At 42.1% G+C, this 26830-nt stretch overlaps 1 protein-coding gene across 1 annotated transcript in view; it reads right to left on the bottom strand.

Annotated features, from left to right (window-relative positions):
• PHLDB1 (pleckstrin homology like domain family B member 1) overlaps nucleotides 1-21390 on the bottom strand; it is a 158500-nt gene extending 137110 nt beyond the window's left edge. Inside the window, exon 1 of the mRNA XM_069948946.1 lies at nucleotides 21287-21390. The gene's annotated coding sequence lies outside the window, so the exon portion shown is untranslated. The remainder of the gene's footprint in view (nucleotides 1-21286) is intronic.
• Between the last annotated feature and the right edge of the window lie 5440 nt (nucleotides 21391-26830).

Raw genomic sequence — 26830 nt, 5'->3', positions numbered from 1 at the left:
GGTGGGGAACCTTGGCTCTCCAGCTGTTACAAAACTACAACTCCCATCATGCCTGGAAAGCCAAAGCTGAAGCTTTGGCTGTCTAGGCATGATGGGATTTGTAGTTTTGCAACAGCTGAAGAGGAAGGGTTCCCTACCCCTGTACTAGATCATATCTAGGATTTTGCAGCAAATTAGCATTTTCCTTGACCACCATCCATTCCTTCCCATGTCACCGATGATGATAGCTTCTTTTGCACTTTTCACCCCTCTCTTTCTATCTTTTTGCTCGTATTTCAACTAATAGTTATTCATCTTAATGCATTTCTTGTGATACACAGACCAGTTAAAGGGGTTATCCAGTGCTACAAAAACATGGCCACTTTCTTCCAGAGACAGCACCAGTCTATTAATTTCAAAGGAACAGAGCAGCAAACCCCACCCAAATTTGTAGACCAGAGCGGTTCTGGTGCTGAAGAAAGTGGCCATGTGTTTGTAGCACTGGATGACCCCTTTAAGAAAAGCTCTGGCCAAAGGTGGTTCTATAGTTATCATCTATCAAGTCAGGGATCCATACATAAAAATCTGTGTCGGCCATCCAATCACACATAGTGGCCATGCAGTGTTAGGGCCCTATTACACGGACGATTATCGTGCGAAAAATCATTAAATCATTTGAATTTAAACAATAATCATTCTGTGTAATTGCAGGCAATGATCGAAAAAATTGTTCGTATGTCATTGATCGTTGATAAAGTTCTGAACCTAAAAATTTATCGCTAATCGTTCGCTGTAATTCCATGTTCGTTCGCTCAAGTTCCGCATTTTTTCACTAATCGTTCAGTGTAATAGCACATTGTTCATTGTTTTTCTTGGATCAGAAGGGAAAAACGATCATATTAACGATCGCAATAACGATTGTAACTAATGTATATCATTCTGTGTAATATGGTGAACGATTTCAGGTAAACGATTAACAATCTCGTTTGCGATCGTTTATCGTTAGTCGTTAAAAATCGCTCCGTGTAATAGGACCCTTAATACATCATGCTCTACATCTCATTATTTTACAAAAAATGCTTTTTTTGCTAAAGAATATAAAATACATTGTTTCCCATACAAAGGATTCATAGGCCATACATATGTTGTGCAGTTAGAAACTTTCCAAAGCGGCTAAGTCAGGCAGCAGATGTCTGTCAGATGAGCATGCATGTAGATAACTATGTACAGATTTCTTCCCTTCATGTCTTTACTTGAAAGGTAATGTTATGGTAGTATGTTATTGCTGGCACTTATGGTCATAAATTTTCTAACTTGTGTGAAGGTTTCCGCCAACTATGATAAATACCCCCGACTTGTAAATTTAAAATGCCTTATACTTTAAGAAGACAGATGGAATCAAAGTGAGAACAGTTATATCTTGTGGTAAAATAATGGGAAGGTAATCATACGTGCCTTTGCTCTCCTAATGTGATTGACCTGGAATGGTTAATAATTATATAAGAATGATGACTATGATTCATTGTTCTTGTAGTTCTCAGTTCCATAGGTTTATTACAGTTGCTTTCCCTTGAGAGAGGTCACATAAAGAAGTGCTCATGATTTTGTCTAAATTTAGCAGGGCCTGTTGTGATTTGTTGATGCCAGCTTAGCTTCTGTGCTTAGGGATTTCTGTATATATTTTTTCTGCTTTATTTCTGGACAGTTGAAGACGCAATATATAATTTGTAAAAACTGCTATGCATTCTATATTTCACCAGTCTTCCTCTCTACAGGCTCAGTCTCCAGTTTTTGTTTGACCTTAAACTAGTGGGTGGAACCTAGCTCTATGATTTCGCTAATACACTGTATACACCCAGGGGAGGGGATCATGCTCCCCTATATCTCTATAGTATGTCCTAAGAAGCAGCATAGAGAACATTAGAGAGCAGTAGTGACCAGTCTATGCTGTGTATCCATCACATTCCTGAGATATAACACTGTCTTTGTATCTTTCTCTTCTTCTGGCTTAATGATCTTAAATGGTCACTTAAATGGTTGTTTCAAACAACTTCCCTTTATTTCATAGCCTATGTTATTCCTAACATTGTTGTAAATCACTTAATGTATGAAATTCTAAGAAAACCTGTGTACCTGCAAGCTGCAAGCCTACAGACAGTTTTCACTGTCCTTACAAAGTAAAAGCTGCTCTCTTAGCTTATCACAGCAGCAGCAGTTTCTTTGTTTGATGTTTATTTGATTTCTGGTCACATGACACATTGCTAACCCAGTCCAGCAGAGGATAAAAGGTAAGAGATTTACCTTCCTCCTAGGCACCTCCTGCACAAAATGGTTATATTAATAGGTTAGATTTGTTACCCTTTTAAGTTTCTTTAACATCTGCTCAGACAGCACCTTACAAACTCATTACATCAAGGACCCCTTTTTCCTTCAGATCTCCACATTCAATCTATAGTATACAGTGGCGTAGCTACCATGAAGACACACCACGCAACTGCTATGAGGCCTGCGGGGTAAGGGGGCCCAACGAAGCATGGTCTGCCTTTATGGTGCAGCCACATACACATACTCACCTGGCCCTGCGCAGTCTCCCGCTGTTTGTTCTCCCAGCTACCCGGGACACGTGATGTCACTCCTGCAGCGGGGACCTGGGATCCCCAGCCCAGCAAAGTGTAAGCCTGTTGGGTGCACCTTTACCAGGTCTAGTGCATAGCACAGCAGAGAGAAGTATGTAATGGCTGTGTTGTGATTGGCTAGGAAGTCAGGGAACGTAAGGAACTGCATGTGTACTACTGACCCCTGGAATGTAGTGCACCATGGAGGGAGCTAAGCACTAAGATGACAAATGTCAACACTCAGAAGGGTTAATTTTTTAAAGGAAAACTAACATTAGAAGATTCTAAACTGCTATTATACCTGCTAATATGTTCACATAGTGCTTGTAATGATGAGGATGAAGGTAATTTTGTTACCTTCATCATCAGCACCATTTTTATTAACTCTTCGGTTTAAATCATTTGTAAATTAGGCAGTCTGGGTGCAAGACTACAACCCTCAATTCACCATGATTACTGAGGCAGCACTCTGACTGAATGGACCCCATCTCATAGAACCAAAAATACTTTTATTCCTTGATATAAGAAAACACAACATGTAAAAGGACAGACTAGATGGACCAGGTGGTCTGTTTCTGTTAACAATCTATGTTTCTTTGTTTCTAACATGTTTCAAGGCCCCTCTGGCCCCTCTATTAGCACCGAAATGGCCTTGAAACGTCTTGTAGTGGATGTCTGGCTATTAACCCTGAGCCTATATAAATTGTGTGTTCTGCCTCTGTTTGCACAACAGTTTGAGGTGAGAGTTTCCTACTCTCTAATGTTTAACACATTTCTCTATACCATGGATTACTGTCTGCTTTATATTTTTTTTCACTATTTTTTAGGCCTCCTTCTTTATCCCCATAAGAAGAAATTTGTTCATCACTGGTGTTAGTTGGAGGTGCAAGTCAAGGAGAACATTCCAATTGAACTCCAATAAGGCACCTTTCTTGCTTCCTTGCTTTGTTTTAACTTAGCTTCTATGTCCATACACTGTTTTAGGTCCTCTTCCATGCCCTCAGGCTTCAGAAAAGACCCCCTTCTGTGTCCTCACACTTCTATAAGGCTCCTTATGTGCCTCCAAACATCTGTGTGCGAAACTATAATGAGCCCGCCACAGTGCTCCTCTTCACACCAACGGAAAAAAACAAAACAACCCAACCGTCCATCTTCCCATCTCAAATGGTTGTGTCTTCTGCCAGGCCGTGGAATGATGTGCTGGCCAGATGTTATCAGTTGTTCCAGATCACTTAAAGCTTGCTTTACGAAAGCAGGCGCAGCCTACATGTGGGGGTCACGTGACACTCAGAAACTGTTCCATGATAGTTCCATGGTAGCCTGGAACCCAGGGCTAGCCATCATTTTCTGCTAGGCTGTATTCCCTACAAATCTGTTTGTTATACTCTTGATAAGATCATGCCCCATTAAAAGAGAAATAAAGGTCCTGATCTGAACATCTACTTTCTTAAGTGCACGTCATGCCCTAAACCTTATTGCATGTAGCATTACCATCTGAAATACATATAAATATTCCTTTGAGCCTTTACTTTTTTCCCTTTATTAGTTTTGCTTTTTTGATCTCGTTGCTGCCTCTAGTTTGTTATATTTCCTTTATCCTAATACCTGAAATATTTGTACTCACTGCCCCCTCCTTTTAGGCTTTGATTCCTGCACAGTAAATCACAAAATCTTAAAAAATGTCTGGAATTCAGCAGTGCAGATAACATAGTGGAGCCAGTGTGGGACTGACTACATAAGGAAAATACACAAGAATGCAGCCTGGAAACTGAAAATAACTAATCTTTAGTAAGGGAACAGATAGAAGACAATGAACAGTAAGAGACAGACCATATTTGTTCATTACCTGTTATTGCATGTAAATATTCTGTCTAAAAACTGTTTGGAATTAGCAAAATATAAAAATTGTAAGAGTGTATTTTGTATTTTTCAATAAAAATACTTTTTTTTTGTCTAAATCAATAGCGAGAACCAGGGAGTGAGGAAGCACTTACTTCTCCCAACTCATAGTCCGGCTCTGGCAGCGGCGGTGAGTGGGGAAAAGCCAGCAGGACACTGGGGACCGTGGAAAGGTAAGTAAAACTTTATTATTTTCTATATTTTCTTCTTTATTCTTTATTATTTATATGCAACAAAGGCTGAATGGACATCAATAATGATGTCCGTGCAGTCCTTGTTGCACAATCATTTGACATTCGCTTACAGCAAATGATGAACCTTAGAAAATATAAGAATCTGGTGTAGACTATTAAGGGTTACATGAGGGAGGATATTGTAGTTCTATTGTTCCCTATGCAATGTAACTATTGTTTGGCAGTCATCACCATATTTGTCCTGTGTTAGTGAGACAACTGATAAAACTCTCATTGTCCTTTAGCAAAGTTATATATCGATGTATCAAAAAAAAAAAAAAAAAAAAAGTCTATGGGTAGTGATTCTGGCACATAGTCATATAGTTGCTCAAATGTTTTTACATTATAGTACCAATAATCAATGGCAAATTTTCTTGTACTCAATGGTGAATTATTTTTAGTAACTACTAGAGATGAGCGGACTTTTCGGATTTCTGGTTCACAAACCAGAAATCCGAAAAGTCCGCTCATCTCTGAAAACAACCGGACCTTTTCCCTATTTTGAACCACACATGGTGATATTTTTTCATCCTTGTTTATATAATATATATATACACTCACTACCATTCAAAAGTTTGGGGTCACATTGAAATGTCCTTATTTTTGAAGGAAAAGCACTGTACTTTTCAATGAAGATAACTTTAAACTAGTCCTAACCTTAAAGAAATACACTCTATACATTGCTAATGTGGTAAATGACTATTTTAGCTGCAAATGTCTGGTTTTTGGTGCAATATCTACATAGGTGTATAGAGGCCCATTTCCAGCAACTATCACTCCAGTGTTCTAATGGTACAATGTGTTTGCTCATTGGCTCAGAAGGCTAATTGATGATTAGAAAACCTTTGTGCAATCATGTTCACACATCTGAAAGCAGTCTAGCTCGTTACAGAAGCTACAAAACTGACCTTCCTTTGAGCAGATTGTGTTTCTGGAGCATTACATTTGTGGGGTCAATTAAACGCTCAAAATGGGCAGAAAAAGAGAACTTTCATCTGAAACTCGACAGTCTATTCTTGTTCTTTGAAATGAAGGCTATTCCATGCGAGAAATTGCTAAGAAATTGAAGATTTCCTACAATGGTGTGTACTACTCCCTTCAGAGGACAGCACAAACAGGCTCTAACCAGAGTAGAAAAAGAAGTGGGAGGCCGCGTTGCACAACTAAGCAAGAAGATAAGCACATTAGAGTCTCTAGTTTGAGAAACAGATGCCTCACAGGTCCCCAACTGGCATCTTCATTAAATAGTACCCACAAAACACCAGTGTCAACATCTACAGTGAAGAGGCGGCTGCGGGATTTTGGGCTTCAGGGCAGAGTGGCAAAGAAAAAGCCATATCTGAGACTGGCCAATAAAAGAAAAAGATTAAGATGGGCAAAAGAACACAGACATTGGACAGAGGAAGACTGGAAAAAAAGTGTTATGTATGGATGAATCCAGGTTTGAGGTGTTGGATCACAAAGAAATACATTTGTGAGACACTGAACAAATGAAAAGATGCTGGAAGAATGCCTGACGCCATCTGTTAAGCATGGTGGAGGTAATGTGATGGTCTGGGGTTGCTTTGGTGCTGGTAAGGTCGGAGATTTGTACAGGGTAAAGGCTATCACTCAATTTTGCAACGCCATGCCATACCCAGTGGACAGCGCTTGATTGGAGCCAATTTCATCCTACAACAGGACAATGACCCTAAACACACCTCCAAATTGTGCAAGAACTATTTACAGCAGAAGCAGGCAGCTGGTAATGGATCGGTAATGGAGTGGCCAGCGCAGTTACCAGATCCGAACCCCATTGAGCTGTTGTGGGAGCAGCTTGACAGTATGGTACGCCAGAAGTGCCCATCCAACCAATCAAACTTGTGGGAGCTGCTTCTAGAAGCGTGGGGTGCAATTTCTCCAGCTTACCTCAACAGATTAAAAGAATGCCAAAGGTGTGCAATGCTGTAATTGCTGCAAAAGGAGGATTCTTTGATGAAAGCAAAGTTTGATGTAAAAACAATGTTATTTCAAATACAAATCATTATTTCTAACCTTGTCAATGTCTTGACTCTATTTTCTATTCATTTCACAACTTATGGTGGTGAAGAAGTGTGACTTTTCATGGAAAACACTAAATTGTTTGGGTGACCCCAAACTTTTGAACGGTAGTGTAAGTTAAAGAGACTTAGTGATCTTTCACTTTCCACCGACACAGTGTATAACACAGCCTTGGGAAACTTCTTCTTTCTGTGGGTGGCGGTTCCGATAGTCCGGGAGGCAGGGCCGATTCTAGCTTTTCTGCCGCCTGAGGCAAGAATTGACATGGCGCCCCCATCCCACACTAAAGATGATAAGTAAGTGGACCAGATCCTCTGAAGACGTTGTGGTCCTGCTGCAGATCTACAGTACGGTATTTCTGCACCACCAAAACAAATGCATTTTAAATCTGCCACAAGTACAATGGTACCAGCAAAGTGTATGGTCTATATAGTGTACAAAAAATATAACCATACATATTGCCACCATACTTACTGGCCAAATTAATATACTGAATGTGATATACAGAACAAATAATACCACCACACCACAAACTTTTATTACCACCATACTGTGCTGGGTATCATCCTATTGTTAAAGCATAAAACCCAGTATATAAAGGCCAATAACAACGCTATACAAGGGGCAAATCTGATTGCCAAATCCTCACCACATGATGTCCACTAATGAAGTCAAACCACCATACCGAACAAAAATCACATACATGGGGGATATGGTTGGCTTTTTGGGCATCTTCTATTTCTATACATATTATATACACACAAACACATTCAGTATATAAACCCAGGCACATACATACAAAGAAACACATAAAGTCACATATCTACATACAACCAGGAACATATATACCCACTCAGAGACACACACACACACACACACACATAGATACAGTCACATATACACATATGGACTTGAACATACATATAGAAAGATACATTCAAGTACATATACACAGACGCATACACAGTCAGGTGCACATATATACATACAGTCACATATATGCACATGCAGTCACATAAACATAGTCACATATACACACACAGAGTCAGGCACATATACATATATATATATATATATATATATATATATATACATACACACATACAGTCACATATATATCCACACAGTCAGGCACACATAGTGTCATATATACACATACAGTAACATACACACTCAAGCACATATATACACATACAGTCACACACACACTCAGGCACATACTGTATATACACATACACAATGCTGAGGTACTTACATAGTCCTCCTCTTCTCTCCTGTTTGTTGCCGGGCGGCGTGTGGGCGGAGCTTCCCCTGCAGGGGACGGAGACTACCCAGTAACCACCTGTATACTGTGCCTTGTGCTGCAGATCTCCTCCTCCTCCTCCTCTTTGCTATTGTAATTTGGTCGGGCCGTCAGCCACACAGCACAACCAGTCCCTGCACAGTGAGTGTTCATCCATGTGATGTAAACATGTTAGCTCCTCACAGTGCAGGGGAGGCTGGTGCCACCACCCTCAGGGCTGTGTGATCTGCCGCCTGAGGCAAAGGCTTCTCTTCGCCTCATGGCAAATGCGGCCCTGCCGGGAGGGTCACTACACCACTTTGGCCATCCATGAACACTATCTCAAGGGACACAGTAGCAATCCGTCAGGACACTGACCACAGGGGAAAAGGTACAACCAGCCTTGTAAAATAAAAGCAGGTGGCCATCCCCACCTTGGCACTGGCATCACAAAGTAACACCCCAAGGTTCGTCTGTATCTCGGCCAATCACAACCGGAATGGAGTCACACTTCACCACCTAACAAGTGACCAGCCAATCCTCCAACACAACATCACAGGGGGCTCACACCACAAGGGCACGGTGGCAACCACTTTTAGATGGGCACAGTGGTCACTTTTGTGGGTATACTTTGGCTATCACTGTGAATGAGACATGTTAGATCATTTATTATATAGTGGTTTTATAGTGGTTTTCCCTGTAGAAGCTACAAAACATGTGACACCACATTTGAGACCAAACAAAGTGGTTACTTTTTTACCAAAAATACCTATACAATTACACTAAACTATTTAAAAATATCAAGTCTTCCCACACTTCATCAGCTGCTGTATATCCTGCAGGAAATGTTTTCTATTTAGTCTGACACAGTGCTGTCTGCTGACATCTCTGTTCAAGACAAAAACAGAGAGTTAGCAGAGAGCACTGTGTCAGACTGAAGAAAACAACATTTCCTGCATGACATAAAGCAGCTGATAAATACTGGAAGACTTGACATTGATTAATAGAAGTAAATTACAAATCTATATAAATTTCTGAAATCAGTTGATGCCAAACAAAAAGGTTTTCGTTGGACAAACCCATTAAAGAGGTAGTTCAACAAGAAAAAAAATTCAAATCAATTAGTGCCAAAAAGTGCCAAAGATTTGTAATTTACTTCTAAATCTAAAGTCTTCATGTACTTATCAGCTGCTGTATGTCCTGTAGGAAGTGGTGTGTTCTTTCCAATTTGACACAATGCTCTCTGCCACCACCTCTGTCTGTAACAGGAACTGTCCACAGTATCAGCAAATCCCAATAGAAAACCTCTCCTGCTCTTCAGACTGGAAAGAATACCACTTTCTGCAAGACACACAGCAACTGATAAGTACTGGGAGACTTGTGATTTTGTTATAGAAAAAAATTACTAATCTCTGACACTTTCGGGCACCAGTTGATTTGAAAAATTCTTTTGTTGGTGATGAACTACCCCTTTAAGGTATAGTTTTGTTTTTACTACCAGCCTGAGCATCATTATGTGTAAAAATCATCCCACAAAATAACCCCTTAGGGTATGTGCACACTGAGGAAAAGGTGAGGAATTAGGAGAGAAATTGAAGAGGAATCCACTCTTATTTCAGCTTGATATTCCTCCCGTAAAATATGAACAGAGCAATGTCCCACTGCGTTCAATGGGATTTCCACTCTGTTGTTCACACTGCAGAATTTCAGAGCAGAAATTTCTGCCACAGATCTGCTTTCTGCCCAATGGCCCCAGTTCACACTGAGCAAGAACGGCGGAATCCCACCATGCTCGGTGTCCTGCTTTGAGTGAAGGAGAGGATGTACGTACGTCCGCTTCCTCCCCTCTCCGCTCAAAGAAACGACATGTCAACTCTTCGACTGGAGAGCGGCAGCAGTGAAGGAGCGCACAAGCGCTCGCCGTTCTTGTTCAGTGTGAACGGGGCCAAATAATTGACATGTCAATTCTTTGGGCAGATTCTGCTAGCGGAATCCTATGGAAGAGTTAAAAAATAAAATGCTCCCAAACCTAGCTTACTCACCAAGTCCCCCTGAGAATTTTGAGCCGTCTCCCGTCTTTCTAGCTGCTTCCATTCCTGAGTTACAAGTTTTTTAGAAAGCCCATCTATATCCAACATGGCGCTGGCCAGAAAACTACATTTCCCATCATGCAATGCTTACGTCTGATTGGTCTATGATGTAGCAGAGCTGATATCCACAAGATATAGCAGAGTTGAGAGCGTAGCATAGCAGAGTTGAGAGCGTTGCATAGCAGAGTTGAGTATGTAGCATAGCAGAGTTGAGAGCATAGCATAGCAGAGTTGAGTGTGTAGCATAGCAGAGTTGAGAGCATAGCAGAGCTGAGAGCATAGCATAGCAGAGTTGAGAGCGTAGCATAGCAGAGTTGAGAGCGTAGCATAGCAGAGTTGAGAGCGTAGCATAGCAGAGTTGAGTTAGTTGAGTGAGGGGGGCCGCAGGTCAGCCGGTGAGCCGTGCGGGGGGGGGGGGGGGGGGGGGGTTTGGGTACCGCGGGTTGAGTTGTTGAGTTGCGGGGGGAGGCTGGGGGCTTGCGTGTAGTGCCGCAGGTGAGTTTCGAAGTACAATGATCCTATATGGAGGAGGGAGGGAGAGAGGAGGTGAAGATGGAGGATAGAGGAGGTGATGGGGGAGATGGAGGAGGGAGGGAGATGGAGGAGGTGATGGGGGAGATGGAGGAGGTGATGGGGGGGAGATGGAGGAGGGAGGGAGAGAGGAGGTGTAGGGGTGGGGGGAGAGAGAGATGTGAAGGGGGGAGAGGAGGTGAAGGCTTGGGTGAGACACGGTACAAGCTGACAGGGAGCGCACAGCTGACAGGGAGCGGCGGTACCAACACCCCCAGACCCCACACAGCTCAGTATAGCACCGCCCACCACCGGCTGCTCTGCTTTCTTGGTTCCCGGGATGCGGGGGGTGCTATACGGCGCTCAGTAATCGGTCCAACCCCCCCCCCCCCTCCGATGCCAAATACATCACCCCCTCCAGACCCTGTGTACCCCTCACCAGATCTGCAGCGCCGGGCCGGCTCTCAGCTCCCCTCAGCTGCAGCAGCTCACCACGCCCCGTCCCACACAGAACGCTGTAAGCTGCAGATGAGGGGAGCTTAGAGCCAGCCCGGCACTGCAGATCTGGTGAGGGGTACATTTTGCATCAGAGGGGGGGTGCCGAGGGTGAGACCAGGGGGGGGGGGGGGTGGTTGTGGAAGGCCGAGGTGCCGCGGGTGAGAACGGGGGATGACGGTGCCGAAGGGCTGCGGGTGAGACGGGAAGGGGGTGCAGAGGGTGAGACGGGGGGGGGGGGGGGGGGGGGGGGGGGGGTTGTGGAAGGCCAAGGTGCCGCGGGTGAGAACGGGGGTTGGGGGGTGCCGAGGTTTCGCGGGCGAGAACGGGGATGGTGTTGCCGAGGTGAGCTGTGTGTATATTAATGCAAAAATAATTTTGGGGGGTATACCCCTTCAAATTCAGCTTGAATTCCACTTGAATTCTGCTTGCATTCTGCTCAAATTCTGCTCCTATTCTGCCATAGGTGCCATAGGCCATAGGAGCTGAATAGGTGAGGAATTTCAAGCAGAAAACTTTCCTCTTTAATTCCTTGAGAATTCCTCAGTGTGAACCTACCCTTATGGTGATAGTTCTTTAGGTTTTGTCATTTTGTTTAAACACAAAATTAATTTATTTCTTTTTATTCTATGTCAGCAAATAGCTAATGTGCAGGCCCTTTTCACCAATCCTGCAGGAAGGAGGATGGCAACAAGGCAGCATTTGTTATAATTATACGTTCCATTCTTTATTTATGTCTGGTAATGGGCTGGTAAAATATATATGTCATAGCTCACAGGAATAAACAAGCACACCCTGAAGTTAAACAGATTCACCCTCAACTGACTTTCCGCGGACTGACTGCTTCTCCTATAACAGAAGATCTTTCTCAAATTTCTACTATTGTCTAATTCCTCTGCTTACTGCAGAAACAACCCCATTCCGATGGATGGAACTTATTTTTAGTCTCACAAATCTCTGCATCAAATTTGTTGCATCTGAATATTCCCTTAGGGTCCATTTACAGGTAAAGTGCTTGTAGCATGTTTGATGCTGCATGTTTTCAACTGCATGTTTACAAAATACAAAACAGATTTTTGATCAATTTCTAAACAATCAGCCCATATCTGTCTGTCACTACATCCAGCCATTCAAGACAGCAAAAAAAAAACAAACAACTGAAAGTGCAACAGCAACCTACAGGTGCAAGTGCTTACCATAATTACTCCTCCCGACATACACACGATAAAAACCTGCTCTACAGATATTAAAAAATTAGGATCTTAGCAAAGTACAGTGGTGCCTTGAATTACGAGCATAATTCGTTCCGGGACCGTGCTTGTAATCCAAATCCACTCTTTAACCAAAGCAAATTTTCCCATAGGAAATCATAGAAATGCAGACAATTGGTTCCACAACCCCAAAAATAAATATTTATCATTCTGAATAACATGTAAAACAAATGAAACAAACATCTAGAAACAGCAGAATCTGTGATATTATAAGTTACTGTACAGTAATGGAGAGGATGTGAAACACAAGGGCAGACAGAGACTGCAGGGAATATGAAGGAATGAGCAGGACAGATGTGGGCACATACTTGCAGCACTCTCTGTCCGGGGAGAGAGGGGTTACAGCTATGAAGAGATTACCTCCACAGTACTGTCCCCTGATGTAGGCCCCAGCCTGAAATGGATCTGCTATGATTGGGAAGGTGATGGAGACTTCCTGTGTCAGAGTACAGGGCTGTAGACCCCGCTATGCAGACCATGCCCCTCCCCCACTCCACCTCCAACCAAGTACTGGGAGCTCTTAAACCAAGTCCCAATTTTAAAAAACTGTGAGCTCTTAAACCAAAACGCTCTTAAACCAAGTTACTCTTAAACCAAGGTATGACTGTATTTGATTAAACAGAGTGTACCATATCACCACGTTAAGGTGTCCTCAGAGGTCCTACTCTAGCATTCTCACACTAGCAATGGCCTCTCCTGGGCTAAATAAGCCTACAACTGGGCAAATCTCTATTTATAGCACCCACGAGACATGGGTGGAGTGCAAACCAACAGAATTCAAGATAGCAGTTTATGGATACCTACATTCCCTGACCTCTCCATAAACCTGCAGGCTATTCTGAGTAAAATGTACATATTTACTTCATTAATTGTGGAGCAGGGGGAGACACCTATGGCAGCAGCTTAAGTGGGTATTGGAAGTTTAAAATACTTACCTCTGCTCCACAGGATAGGGCACAAGTATCGGATTGCCAGGGGACCCCCGCAATATCCAGAATGGGACCCCAAATCTTTTCAATGAATAGATCGCAGAGCCACTTTTAGCAGCAGACAAAGACCAAGAATGGATTAGTGGAACACATGTGCAACCCACCCCTCTATTAATAACAAAGTTTAAACCCAGTTTTGGAGATTGTGGGAGGCTGGTTGGACTCCTTGCAATCTGACACTTATCCATCCTGTGGATAAGTAAAAGTGATTTTAACTCAGAATACCCCTTTAAAGGAGAGGTCGGGGCATAGCCTTTTTTTTAAACTGAAGGAGGTGGGTGAACAAAACAACATGCACTTACCTCCACAGCTCCAGCGCAGGGGTCCTCTGTCCTCCACTCCGGTTCCCGGTCCCCAGCCGCTTCCTGGTCTAGAGAGGGGACTTGGGATGTGACCATCCAAGCCCGCTCAGCCAGTCAGCGGTCATAGCGGCGTCCCCCCTCTGCCCCTGACTTGCTGAGCAGGCCTAACACATCACGTCCAGGAACTAGAGCAGAGGACATCGGACCCCTGTGCTGGAGCCAGAGAGGTAAGTGCATGTTGTTTTGTTCGCCCACCTCCTCACCAGCAGTTTTGAAAAACAAAGTCTGAGCCCGAACTTCTCCTTTAAGTCCAGGTTTCACCTGCTTATGGAGGAGTACAGGCATAGTGAAAAAAATCTGCCACAAATGTTTTTCTATCAATTTGTGATACATCAATTACAAAATCAATCTGTTACATAAGAATCTTGCTTACTATTTCCTGATGAGAAGCTCATCAGAAATTCTGTAGCTACCCATAGGTGTCTATAGCTATAGAACTAGCAGTTGCACCAGGGCCTGGTGCCTGAGAGGCCCCAAAAATTCACTGCCACATAAGAAGACAACACTGTACTGAAAAGATGAATCCAGCAACACAATGTCAGCACATATATGTGTTCTTTATTGTGCAGAAAAAATCCACATAAAACACTGTACCAACAAGTTTCGGGTCTATCTACCCTTAGTCGTCGCAAACAGCAGTTCCTCAAAAGATGCACTACTATAACCTTGGGGAAAGTCACATGACAAATATACAATATATACATATAATAGGCATAATACAAAACATGCAAGAGCATAGAATATAAATGTAAACTACCACTTGTAAGGTACAGTCTCTTATCATATGGCAATTCAAGGAGGGGAATGTGATACAGGTTAAGACGGATAGTGAAGTAACGTGCCAGGATCTCATACTCACATATTAATCTCACATCCAGAGCAAAAGTTCATGCCAGTATTTTGGATGGGAATACCATCCAAATGGCATACCAATTCCTTTAATAACAAAAACATATAAAAAAAGATTCTGGACCCATAGACACTGGCCATTATTCTTATAGGTTGACTGCTAAATCATGGTTGGCTTCTCTTTCCTCCTGTTTTTATCTTTAAAAATCTGTAAGAATCTTGCTTTTTAATTCAATGCTTTTTAATTCAATTTTCCTTTGTTCCCGTCGAAGCCATGTGTCTATTTTTCTGGCTGTTAAAGGGTATGTGAAATCAGATAAACCCGCTAGGCTACATACTGACTTTTTGTGATGAGACACAGCTACTGAGATGGGAATGCCAATTATAATGTGGCAACTACTAGGGCCCTATTCCACCGGACGATTATCGTTCGCATAATCGTTAATGATTACCGATCTCAAACGACCGCTATTGCGAAAGACCTGAAAACGTTTACTCATTTCCATGGAACGATAATCGTTACTTATGATCGTATTTGCTATCGTTTTTTCTTCGCTATTGCGTTTGTATCTACTGCAAAGACCGAACAACGTCTTATTCAATGCTTACGATTTGCGAACGTTTTGCGAACGAGCAACAATAAAAATAGGTCCAGGTCTTATAAAGCGATCAACGATTTCTCGTTCGGTCGTTAATCATTAACTGCATTTCAACCGAACGATTATCGTTTAGATTCAAACGATTTAACGATAATCTGAACGATAATTGTCTGGTGGAATAGGGCCCTAAGTGTACTTTTAGACGGGCCGATAGAGGCCCGATAACCACTGTAAACGAGCGCCGATCTACTAGATTGGCGCTCGTTTACTGGGCTTATTACACGGCACGATAATCATTTAACAAGGGCTGCAAGGACATTTTTACCGATGTCCTTGCAGCCCTTGTTTAGATGGTATACTTTACCTATCCACGCTCAAGGGCTGCTAGCTTTGGCTGAGGGGCTGACAGCTAGAGTGCGCGGGACCCAGCGAGATCAAACTAGATCAGCAAGATTGGTGTTTGCTTATAGCGCCTTTACAAGACCATGTATTATTGGCCGCACATCTCCTGTTGTGTAAGGGTAGTTATGTAGTGCATATAAAAACATATTTAAAAGAAGTGGACCCAATACTGCCCCCTGCGGTACCCCACTTGTAACTGTGATCCAATCTATATATCAGGATATTGTTGAAAACATTAAAATGTCTCTCTCTCCATAAAACATATTTTCCTTGAAGATAAATTCTTTTTTGTGGAAAAAAGAAATACTGTACTTGATGACACCTCCATAGTGAAACAATGGATTTTGGTGTCTAAGTCTTAAATTCCTGAATAATAAAGTGACAAATAAAAACTAACATAATTGTCATCTATGTTATGGATATGTATAATGCAATTGCTCTCCTGAGAACATTAGTTCAAAGTCCAGCAATGCCCTATTGGGTGATCTGAATTCCAATCCTTGTCAGTTCAGTATGGAAGATTGAAAGTGACAACTAGACTGAGAACATTTGATGCCCAGCCATTCAAGTTAAAAGTAACAGCAAACATAGTCTTGTAGTTAGATGGATGTAATATATGTCAGTTAGAAAATCTGGCAAAAAGATGTATTTAAGCATCAAAGGAAAAGGAACTTTACCTAACCTTTCCTATATAGCTTTGTATAAATAGCATAAAGCTGTGGTCATTGAGAACCATGCTGCAGGTGTGCTGTGCAGAGACAGCTTTCTCAAGTTCAAGGAGGGATAGGGATGGGAGGTGGAACAAGAAGGTATTCCAGCTTGCAGCAGAGCAGGAGCTCAGAAAAGTCTCTCTGACACATTTTACTAGAGGACAAAAGCATTTTTCTATGTTCTGAAAGCACAGAGAAATATATGAAAGGTACAATGTGTCTCCTTGATCTAACAGCTAACAGTGTCAGCAGTTGGGTTACCTGAATTGTAACTGACAGATTCTCTAATGGGAAACTAACAGCAGGTTAGACACATCTAACCTGCTTATATGTCCCGACACAGACAACAAGGCACTGAGTGTGAAGGTAATCCATATGCTAATGAGGGGGTTTGGGTCACTAGGGGCGCCGGTCCACCCCAGACCTTTTAATGAATAATGGGCCAGTGCTCTGCAGTCACGTCATTTGGGTGCTCTTCACTGCAAAGTACCAGAAGAATATATATTAGGAGGGGTGGGATAGCTGGGGCTGATCGGTACACTGAGGTTGGTAGTCCCGCCCCCAGTGCACCAAACTGCCTCATTAGCATATACATTAAACTACAATGTCACTGAGGATCAAAGTAAGGAATCTACCTTTGTCCTCAGCACCCTATGTGCTATTAGGATATAACCGGTTAGGTGAATTTAACCTGCTGTTAGTTTCCCTTTAAAGGGAACCAATCACTGGAAAAACGCATATAGAGCTTTTGAAATGTGGTGTTAGAGCACACAGCACACTTGCCACACGTGTTTACATAGCCTCCGTGCCTTCCCCGTGTAAGCCACAAAGTAACTTTATAAAACTGGCGCCCTGTATGCTAATTACCTGAGGTAGTCACCTGGGCGGTGTTCGGCTAGCAGGTAGTCACGGTCCCCTGGGCGTTCTTCCGCTGTAATCACGCCCCTCTGGGCGTGATTCAAATGTCAGAGTGGCTGTGGCGTCACTCAGGGAGCGCGCCGGGCCCAACGTCGGCGCGCTTACGTACTGATGCCGGACGCCGCCGCACAGGCGCAGTGCAGCCGCTTCCATTCCGGTTGGACTGCGCCTGTGCAGAATAGCCTCGAACTCCGGCTAACAGGCTATTCGAGGCTATTCTGCACAGGCGCAGTACCGCCGGAATGGAAGCGGCTGCACTGCGCATGTGCGGCGGCGTCCGGCATCAGAATGTCACAGCTACTCGGCCATTTGAATCACGCCCAGAGGGGCGTGATTACAGCGGTAGAACGCCCAGGGGACCGTGACTACCTGCTAGCCGAACACCGCCCAGGTGACTACCTCAGGTAATTAGCATACAGGGCGCCAGTTTTATAAAGTTACTTTGCGGCTTACACGGGGAAGGCACGGAGGCTATGGAAACACGTGTGGCAAGTGTGCTGTGTGCTCTAACAGCACATTTCAAAAGCTCTATATGCGTTTTTCCGGTGATTGGTTCCCTTTAAGCTAAAGTGCTACTCTGTCATTGCATGATCTAATTAAAGCAACACTCAAGACATAACTAATATTATACAAAAAAGAAAGAGTGTAGCTCACTAATACCTAAAAGGCACTGGTGTTGAGGTAACAATGTAAAATGCACACCCTAAGGCTATGTTCACACAACGTATTAGACCGGCCGTTCCGTGACCCGGCCGGGTCACAGAACGTCCGGTCTCTGCATGCAACATCCCGGCCGGTACTTAGGTACCGGCCGGATGATCTTTCCGGCCGAAGGGTTCTGATGCGGGCGCATCATAGTGAAGCAAGTGGCCGGAGCCGGTCGCTTCACTGTGTGAACTGACAGAGTTTCCTACGGCCGCAATTCATTGAATTGTGGCCGCAGAAAACTGAAATGTCAGTTATTTGTGGACCTATACAGGATCGTGTCCGGAGTGTATACGCTCCGGCCGAGATCCCATAGAAGATAGGCATTGTTACATACCGCACCGATTTTACGTAATGCGAACATAGCCTAAAAATGCATAAAGAAAAGTACTAGAATAATAAACAGAAATCCAGCCCTCAAGACACCATAAACAGGCTCCTATAGTTTATTCACACATGATAAAAACTGACTGAATTACATATCAAAACATAATTAGTAATATGAAATAAAATAAATCTACAGGGCCCCTCTGGAAAAGATAGTTAAATCACCAATAGCTAAAAGCTACGGTATTTTAACTCCTGGTGATTTAACTATCTTTTCCAGGGCCCTGTGGATTTATTTTATTTCATATTACTAATTATGTTTTGATATGTAATTCAGTCAGTTTTTATCATGTGTGATTAAACTATAGGAGCTTGTTCAGCGGTGTCTTCAGGGCTGGTTTTCTGTTTATTATAACTGTTATGATGCATAGGTTAGCAGTTTATTAAGTAAATTAGTACCAATGGGGGTGGTACTACAACTTTCATTGCTCCAATCCACCCCACCTGCCAGCCCCTCCTCGTCAATATTGAGTGGTGTTTATCAGTGCAAAGCACTGGATAAAAATTCATGAGAGGCAGGCAGGCTGTAAAAATCAAAGGATTTAATAAAAATGGCAGTGAGGATGAAGGTAAGAAAACATTCTCAGTGTTCCTGGCCCTATGGCATCATAATAATAGGTTAGTGTCGTTTAACTTGCAGTTAGTTTCCATTTATCCTTAAAGGGGTATTCCATTTATACACTGGCAGCAGTAAGGGGCATTATCTTTCTGTTGCCACTAATGCCTCTGTAAGGCACAAGTTCTGGTCCTATCACAGTTTTATATCGCCACCAGGGCCGATTCTAGGTTTTCTGCTGCCTGAAGCGAAATCTGAAATGGCGCCCCCTCCTGCTATCACACTGCCACCCCATCACCCCCCTCCCCTAAGCCTATAGAAAATCATAAGTAAGGCTTGTATTCATAAAACCTGCAGCTTATAATAATAAGTACATACACAATCCAGCTCCATCATAAATTGCCCTGTTTAAGCACTACCTTCCATCTGTAGTAAGGACAAGACAGATGAAGTTTGAAAGTTTCTAATTCCACGAGTGTGTACCCAATTCTTTATTGCTTCTGCAAGAATAAAAACACCTGACAACTCATATTGATCTTATTCATGGTCATACTACAATTACACCTTGTGCTTCATATAAATGGGTTGTGATCATTTGTTGTGTAGAGATGTCTAAAGCATATAACAATACCTGTTTGCAGTCCTGACTTCCTTGCATTCAATGTCTGTGTCTAGCTATCACATGTAGGTCATGGGGTCAATGAAGTCAGTGGTGAGTAGAAGACAGTATAATTTATGGCCCAAATCTGCCGCCTGAGCAATAAACTCATTTCACCTCATGGCAGAAGCGGCCCTGATCACCACAGAGCATGTGGGGATAACTGTCAATCACTGCTCACTCTAATTCACTTCTCTGCAGCTGCAGTGTTAGCAATACAGGCTACTTCACTAAGTATAATTTCTATCCTAATGCTAATATGCATTAGAAGAGACATTAGGGGAGGCTCAGTATCACTAATACTGCATGCAGTAACTGAGTGGGGACCAGGGCTTGTACAGCCCTGCAGTTCCTGACACAGCAAAGGAGCTATATTGCACCTTACTGTCACCAGTTAATGTATAAATGCAACAAAAAAAATTACAAAGTTATTTTTCTTTATAAAAGAAATAACCCATTTTATACCCCTTTTTAATAACTAATATACTCCTTATTTAGTGGCAATGTAATGCATTCTGCAAAGCTTCCTGTATGTGTAGGAGGAAAGCGAACAAGGAAAAACAGCTAGAAGTAGTATCCTACATTGAAAAAAAAGGCAATTGGAAAGCCATCCATGCAACTCCACCCTTTTACTGCACTCTGCTTTTTCTTCAGTTATATGTTGTACAGAAATAGCTTCTATGGTTAAGGCCTTAATGACTACCATACAATAATATGCACCATGTGTGATACATAACCTGAAGACACACATTCATGGCAGGACATTCTGGAGAGACACAATTCTTATGGTCACCATGAGTCAAAGTTAAGTGGATGTGAAACATCTTTGTTACCCAGACTTTGCAGGCTTCCTCCAGTTTATACAGTTGTATACAGAATAGATGGGGAAAGACTGTTTTATGTGCTGACTAGGGGAAGCGATGAGGAGAATCTCTAGCTCTCACAGTCATAACCTTAATGGAGTCAGATTCCTTTCTCCCTGAGTTAGGGCCTTTCACACAGGCTGACAATGCCCCGGTAACAAGAGTTGATCAGTAACAATAAAAACATGACAATGATGATAACATAAAGTCAGAGATTTTCAGATCTAAAACCTTACAAGTCTAAAACCTTCTGTATAGGCTGCTGCTGCTCATTGTAAACAGGGAACACCCATAAAATGATTAAACTTTGTATCTTTGTGTTTATTCCAGTTGATTTTTAGCCTACGTGGCCCTTTGCTATACTCTGCTAGATTTACTTTTGAAAATATTAACTAACCTGCTGGATTAATGACAGTCACTTTGCAGGAAGAAAAGTTTTGCAGGAATTTGGGTGGGGGAAGCTGAGCTAACGTGGCAGAACGTACAAAGGAATGCAAAGTTATAACATAAAACATTACAAAAGCTACTTACAGCTCTTATTTCATCAGTCACATGGACTGGAGCTGCCAGAGCATCACCGTATCCCTATATACACACCCCTCTCTCTGGGGAATATGAGGGACAGGTACCTCCTCTAATAGATATGACCTATAAGCACTAAAGAAACATTGATCCCATACCCCACTGTAAATAATATGTACTCATTTACTTATAATACCACATCTGCACATCTATTGATATGTTTAGTTTAACATAGAGAAGATTAAAAAAGCATCTTTAAGACATATTAGTAGTGAAAACACAAAGAATATCATATGTGTATTATTATGCCCATGCTATAGGTGCACCCCAGACATGAAGCATTGCTTTTTACCTTGTGATCTTCAGACATGCAGTCTTTCCTTTGCTCTCCCCCTCCCTGTACCACGTCTACACAGAATGCAGTGTGGGATGCAGGCAGCTGTGAGCAGACAGAAGACTCACTGTCCCATCTGGGATGAGGGGCTTGTCCCTCCTACAGCTGGCTGCACTCGCTTTACCAATAACAAGCTAGAAGCCTGGGCCATGAGGCCGCCCTCATCCCTCCACAGTCCAAGAACAAGGAGCGGCTTATTCTGGAGTCAGAACATAAATATTCACTGTCCTTCCTGCTTGAAAGATGGAAAATACAGGCTTATAGTTTAAATGTTACCTCTGTTTCCTTCACAATGGTCTCTACATGGAAATAGAAATTTAATGAGCGGTCAAAGGTGCATCTCACTGGTTATGAAATAATAGGAAAAAACTAAAACATACACTTAATAAAAAATAATACACCATGAAGGAGTTGTTCAAATCAAATGAAACTTTCTGTGTGTGAATGTAACAATGACATATTTAAGCAAGTATAATGCTAGCGCAAAAGGATGTGTTTATTAGGGGGAAAGCTGTTGGCAGTTGGCAGGAGGCTCTAGTACAGTGATGGCTAACCTTGGCTCTCAAGCTGTTACAAAACTACAATTCACATCATACCTGGGAAGCCAAAGCCATATCTTTTGTTGTTCAGGCATGATGGGAATTGTAGTTTTGCAACAGCTGGAGTGTCAAAGTTAGCCATCACTACTCTAGTACCTAGTTGTGTGACCATTAGCCTGGATAGTAGATAACATACAATTGGGCATTGGAGCATACATAATCCATGTGGCATTCTGCGGCACATTTGCTCACAGGTGTTGCAGCTAGGCCTGTGCACATTATTAGGTTTCCAAAGATGGTGAACAGTGGCACAGCATGCAGTTTACATCGGGTATTGTCACTTTGTTTTTCTTGACTGATTTCCAAACACATTCCACATTCATACCACATACCACATTTATCTGGCCTCTACATATGAGGGACATCAGTGCAATAGCATTAGAGCCTATGCAATTTTGCGGTCTCTATTTGATGTTCCTATGAGGGCAAAGATTGCTTTGATGCATACTAGTGCATTTTGTGCATATAGAGCAAAGTGGTTTGTATTTTTGTGATGGTATTTACATTGTTGTGACAATACTCCATGTGTGCATAATTTTACTCCACTTTGTGTAATTTTACCGTGTTTGACATCAATAAAGAGAATTATATTGTTTACGTCATCGTAGTTACCTCCCTTTGTAGGAAGTTGTTAAGTTGGTCTGGGGCAGGCCAGTGGGTCTTTGTTGGAATATATTCCAAAGATTCCCTAAATATGTGACTGGTGACAGACCAAAGAAGTGGAACTGTTGCAATCTTATAGAAACGTTCTTAGGAAACCCTTGCTTTGTGTGGGCAAGCATTATCCTGCTGTATAATGCCAGATGGATGCCTTGAGAGACAACAAATTTTGCCACAGAATGTCCTATCAATGAGCCGTTAGTGCCCTTCTTATTACAACTAGGGTGGCTCCCATTGTTTGTGTAAATGAAGGTGCCACCTGCAATTGAATTTCTCAACTAGCCTTGGTATATGCCCTTAGTGACGACCCATATGTGTTTTTAGGATGATTTAGGGGGATTTAGGTCTAGGCACCTGCCTTTTTACTGCAGCAGCCTAGCAGCCCAACACAGGTTCCAGCACTTGTTGCCAAGAAGAGAGAAACATTCAACCCTGGCAGCTTAACCCACTACATGCTTCAGTCAAACCATGACCATGGCATGTAATAGTTCTAGGCGTGTCACTTACCCCATCAGCAGTCCAGTGACATGAGCATCAGCTTCCAATGGGTTTCCATGTCAGCTTGGCAAGTCTAAGTTTAAATAAATGCAAATGCATGAACTAATATATACTCTTCATATATTAAACCATTAAACCTTATGGTAAACACTGGTGGTATAAATTTAAAAAAAAACAATCAGAAAGCAATATAATTTGGAAAATCATACCAGCAAAAACTGCCAGCTTTTACACCCACCTCAATGAAAAAAAATGTCTTGGAGACACAATTGTTTTAGATGTTATTTATTGCGCCAAACTAGAGTTTCTTAGAAAACTATATACTATAAATTTGGTATGAATGTAATGGTATTGATGCAGAGAATAAAAAGTATTATGTTATGTTTACTTCACTGTGTATGGTGTATATTTGAAATGCAAAGAAATAGAGAGACAAAAATCCATTAAAAAGTACAAAAGCCCTTAGAGAGCTTGAATGAAAAAATTAAATTGAGATTAAATTAAGATTAAATTAAGAAAATGGTTTGAGCAGTATTCTTTATAATATTATTATTAATATTATTATTATTATTACTACAGACTTCCCCTCTTTATAAGCATGAATAGTCCAATAATACTGCTACAAGGATGTTTTTGTGCTATACATGAATGCAGAATTATGTGTGTTTGCAACAACTGTATTTTCCTCAATTGACAGCTGTAAACAACAGTGCTCTTATTGTTAGTGAGTCTGTGAGTCCTTAGACTTGGTAACCATCACTGGAGTCTGATCCACACGGTTTCTTTACTCAACAGACTTAGGGGGAGATTTATAAAAGGGTGTAAAATTTAGACTGGTGCAAACAGGCCACAGCAACCAATCACAGCTCAGCTTCCAGCTCTGGTGGAAGGAAATAGGAGCTGTGATTGGTTGCTGGGGGAAGTTTGCACCAGTCTGAATTTTACACCCTTTGATAAGTCTCCCCCTTAGTGTTGGCTACAATGGTAAACTTTTCATCATACTTTAGTCAGTTTATTGGTATAGGATACATAGTGTCTCATAAAAAATAACAGTGAAAATTTCACATATCAAATTGTAACATCTGACTCTGCATAGCTGTAACCAGTAGTCTTCTTAAGACATAACACAGGTAAATTTGTTTTCTTTTGTTGTACAATGGTTAAAGTATGCAAGATTTATGCACAAGAAAAATGTCACAGGGACTAAGAAGTTCAGAACACTACAAGTACAAACATGCAGGAAAGAAAGGAATGAGAAAGATATTTCCAAATTACAATGGACCCATATTCATGTACCATTATTATTCAAAGGATTTCTTACATTTGTTGTTTTCTCATTTTCACCACAGTTAGGCAGGGTTCACACTGACGCTTTTCTCTCCACCACAGTTCCCTTTAGCTGTTCCGTTTTTAAACAACATAAACGGAATCTGATGTATCCGTCCATCACCCCATTAATTTCTATGTATTTTTATTGTACTCAGATTGTCATATTTGTGCTCCGTTTGCATGTATTCCGTCAGGGTTCTGTTTTTTGTTAACGGAAAAAAAATCCTGCATTCAGCTTTTTTCCCTCCGTTTGAAAAAAACAGAACACAAACGCAAAGTGCACTTCTGTTTTTTTTTTACAATATAGTCAATGAGGACGGATCTAAACAGTAGGTATTTCAGTTTACATCCGTTTGCAAGTTAACAGTTTTAGGCTATGTTCACACTACGTATGAGACCGGCCGTTCCGTGACCCCGGCCGGTTCACGGAATGGCCGGTCTCTGGCCGGATCATCTCGGCCATTAATTAAGTACCGGCTGGATAATCCATCCGGCCGCAGAGCTCTGATGCAGGCGCATCAGCACGCGCCCGCATCAGAGCTTACCATAGCACATTGTGTCTGTCACCAGTAGGTTTGATATGCTTACTATACCTCTTGTTACATTCTTTGAGGAGTGTAGTTTCCTAAATGGTGTCCTTTTAGGGGTGTTTGTTAGGTTTTGGCACCCCAGAGCCTCTGCCAACCAGAAGTGGCCACATATCATATATTTCTATAAGCTGCAGAAATGGGGCAATAAAAATTTTGGAGCATTTCTCTGGGAATAGGTTTTCTAATATGAGAGATATTAGATCACAATATAATTTCTGCAAAGAAAATTAACATACAGTCCCCAGGGCCGATTCTAGCTTTTCTGCCGCCTGAGGCGAGAACTGACAAAGCGCACCCCCCCCCCCCCCCTTCCGGTCTCTATTTTGTTTTTTATTATTTTGAGACAATTCTTGATTTAAATCTCGATTTTCTATTTTTATGTTAAATAAGCAGAAAAAATACACCAAGACACAGATGAAGCAGTACTAGCAGCTGTACTTGAATGAGCTGAAAAATTGCATTTCAGCATTATATCCCTGTTCCCCCACATTCCCCCTACAAGATTATCATTCCCCCTGCCCTCCTCACATTCCCTGTAATATTACCATGTGCATAGTGCCCCTCACATTCCCTGTAATATAGCCATGCCCATTGTGCCCCTCACATTCTCCATACAAGAACTCCAGCACTCCCAGGTCCCCCCATTCAACATGATTAATGCCTCAGCTGAGTGTCCTATCCTGTGACCTGACAGCAGTCTAAACTGCAGGGACCTCAGAGCAATAGTCAGGGAGAGAAGATCCAGGACAGGCACAGTGCAGCATCGCAGTGTGTATGGGACAGCACTATAGATAACAGTGTGCGCAGTGTGTATGGGACAGCACTATAGATAACAGTGTGCACAGTGTGTATGGGACAGCACTATAGATAACAGTGTGCACAGTGTGTATAGGACAGCACTATAGATAACAGTGTGCGCAGAGTGTATGGGACAGCACTATAGATAACAGTGTGCACAGTGTGTATGGGACAGCACTATAGATAATAGTGTGCGCCGTGCGGTGACCAGATGAGAGCTTCAAAACAAACAACAATCTGCAACTGCTGACCTCTGACCTCAGGAGCCGGAGAAGAGCCATAAAACGGGCTGCTCTGTTAACTCTTTCGGTAATGCAGAATGTAGAGTATTACTGTGCATCACTTAAATTCTGCAATACAGAAACAGTTAACAGCAGAGCAGAACATTACTTCTATGCCTCTTCTCCTGCTCTTGCACTGTGCTGAGGTCAGCTTGGAGTTCGGCAGTGCAAAGAAGACATAATATAGCGTCCCCGCTGCTGTTAACTTTTTCTTTTCTACAGTGTGTAAGTGATGCAGAGTATAATAACTCTGCATTATTGAAAGGGTTAACAGCAGGAGACACTATATCTATGTCTTATGTGATGTGAATACCTGTGAATACGAGGCTTCCAGTGCCTCCTCAGCACTTCTCATGAGGCAACTGACAGGAAACACAGCTGGGCACTGAGCCGTAACTAGTTGTAATGATAAGGACACAGGACGCTGATGCCGCCCCCCTCAAGGGCTGTGTTATCTGCCGCCTGAGGCGAAGACTTCACATCGCCTCATGGCAGATACAGGCCTGACAGTCCCCTTAAATACACAAACATGAACTTGTCACTTAAAAAGTCAGATTTTTAAATTCTTGTGAAAATTTGGAAAAATGCTGCTAAACTTTGAAGCTTTCTATTGTCTTAAAAAATTGAAGGCAAGTTTAATAAATGCTGGCAACATAAAGGAGACATATTGCTAATGCTATTTAATATCTAATTTATGTGGCATAACCATTGCCCTTACAAGCAGAAATTTTCAGTTAGAAAAATACA

The sequence above is a fragment of the Dendropsophus ebraccatus genome, chromosome 12 (assembly GCF_027789765.1).
Source record: "Dendropsophus ebraccatus isolate aDenEbr1 chromosome 12, aDenEbr1.pat, whole genome shotgun sequence".
NCBI classification, from domain to species: Eukaryota; Metazoa; Chordata; class Amphibia; order Anura; family Hylidae; genus Dendropsophus; species Dendropsophus ebraccatus.
Note: the sequence above shows the minus strand (reverse complement) of the source record. Positions and strands in the feature narration are given on the sequence as shown.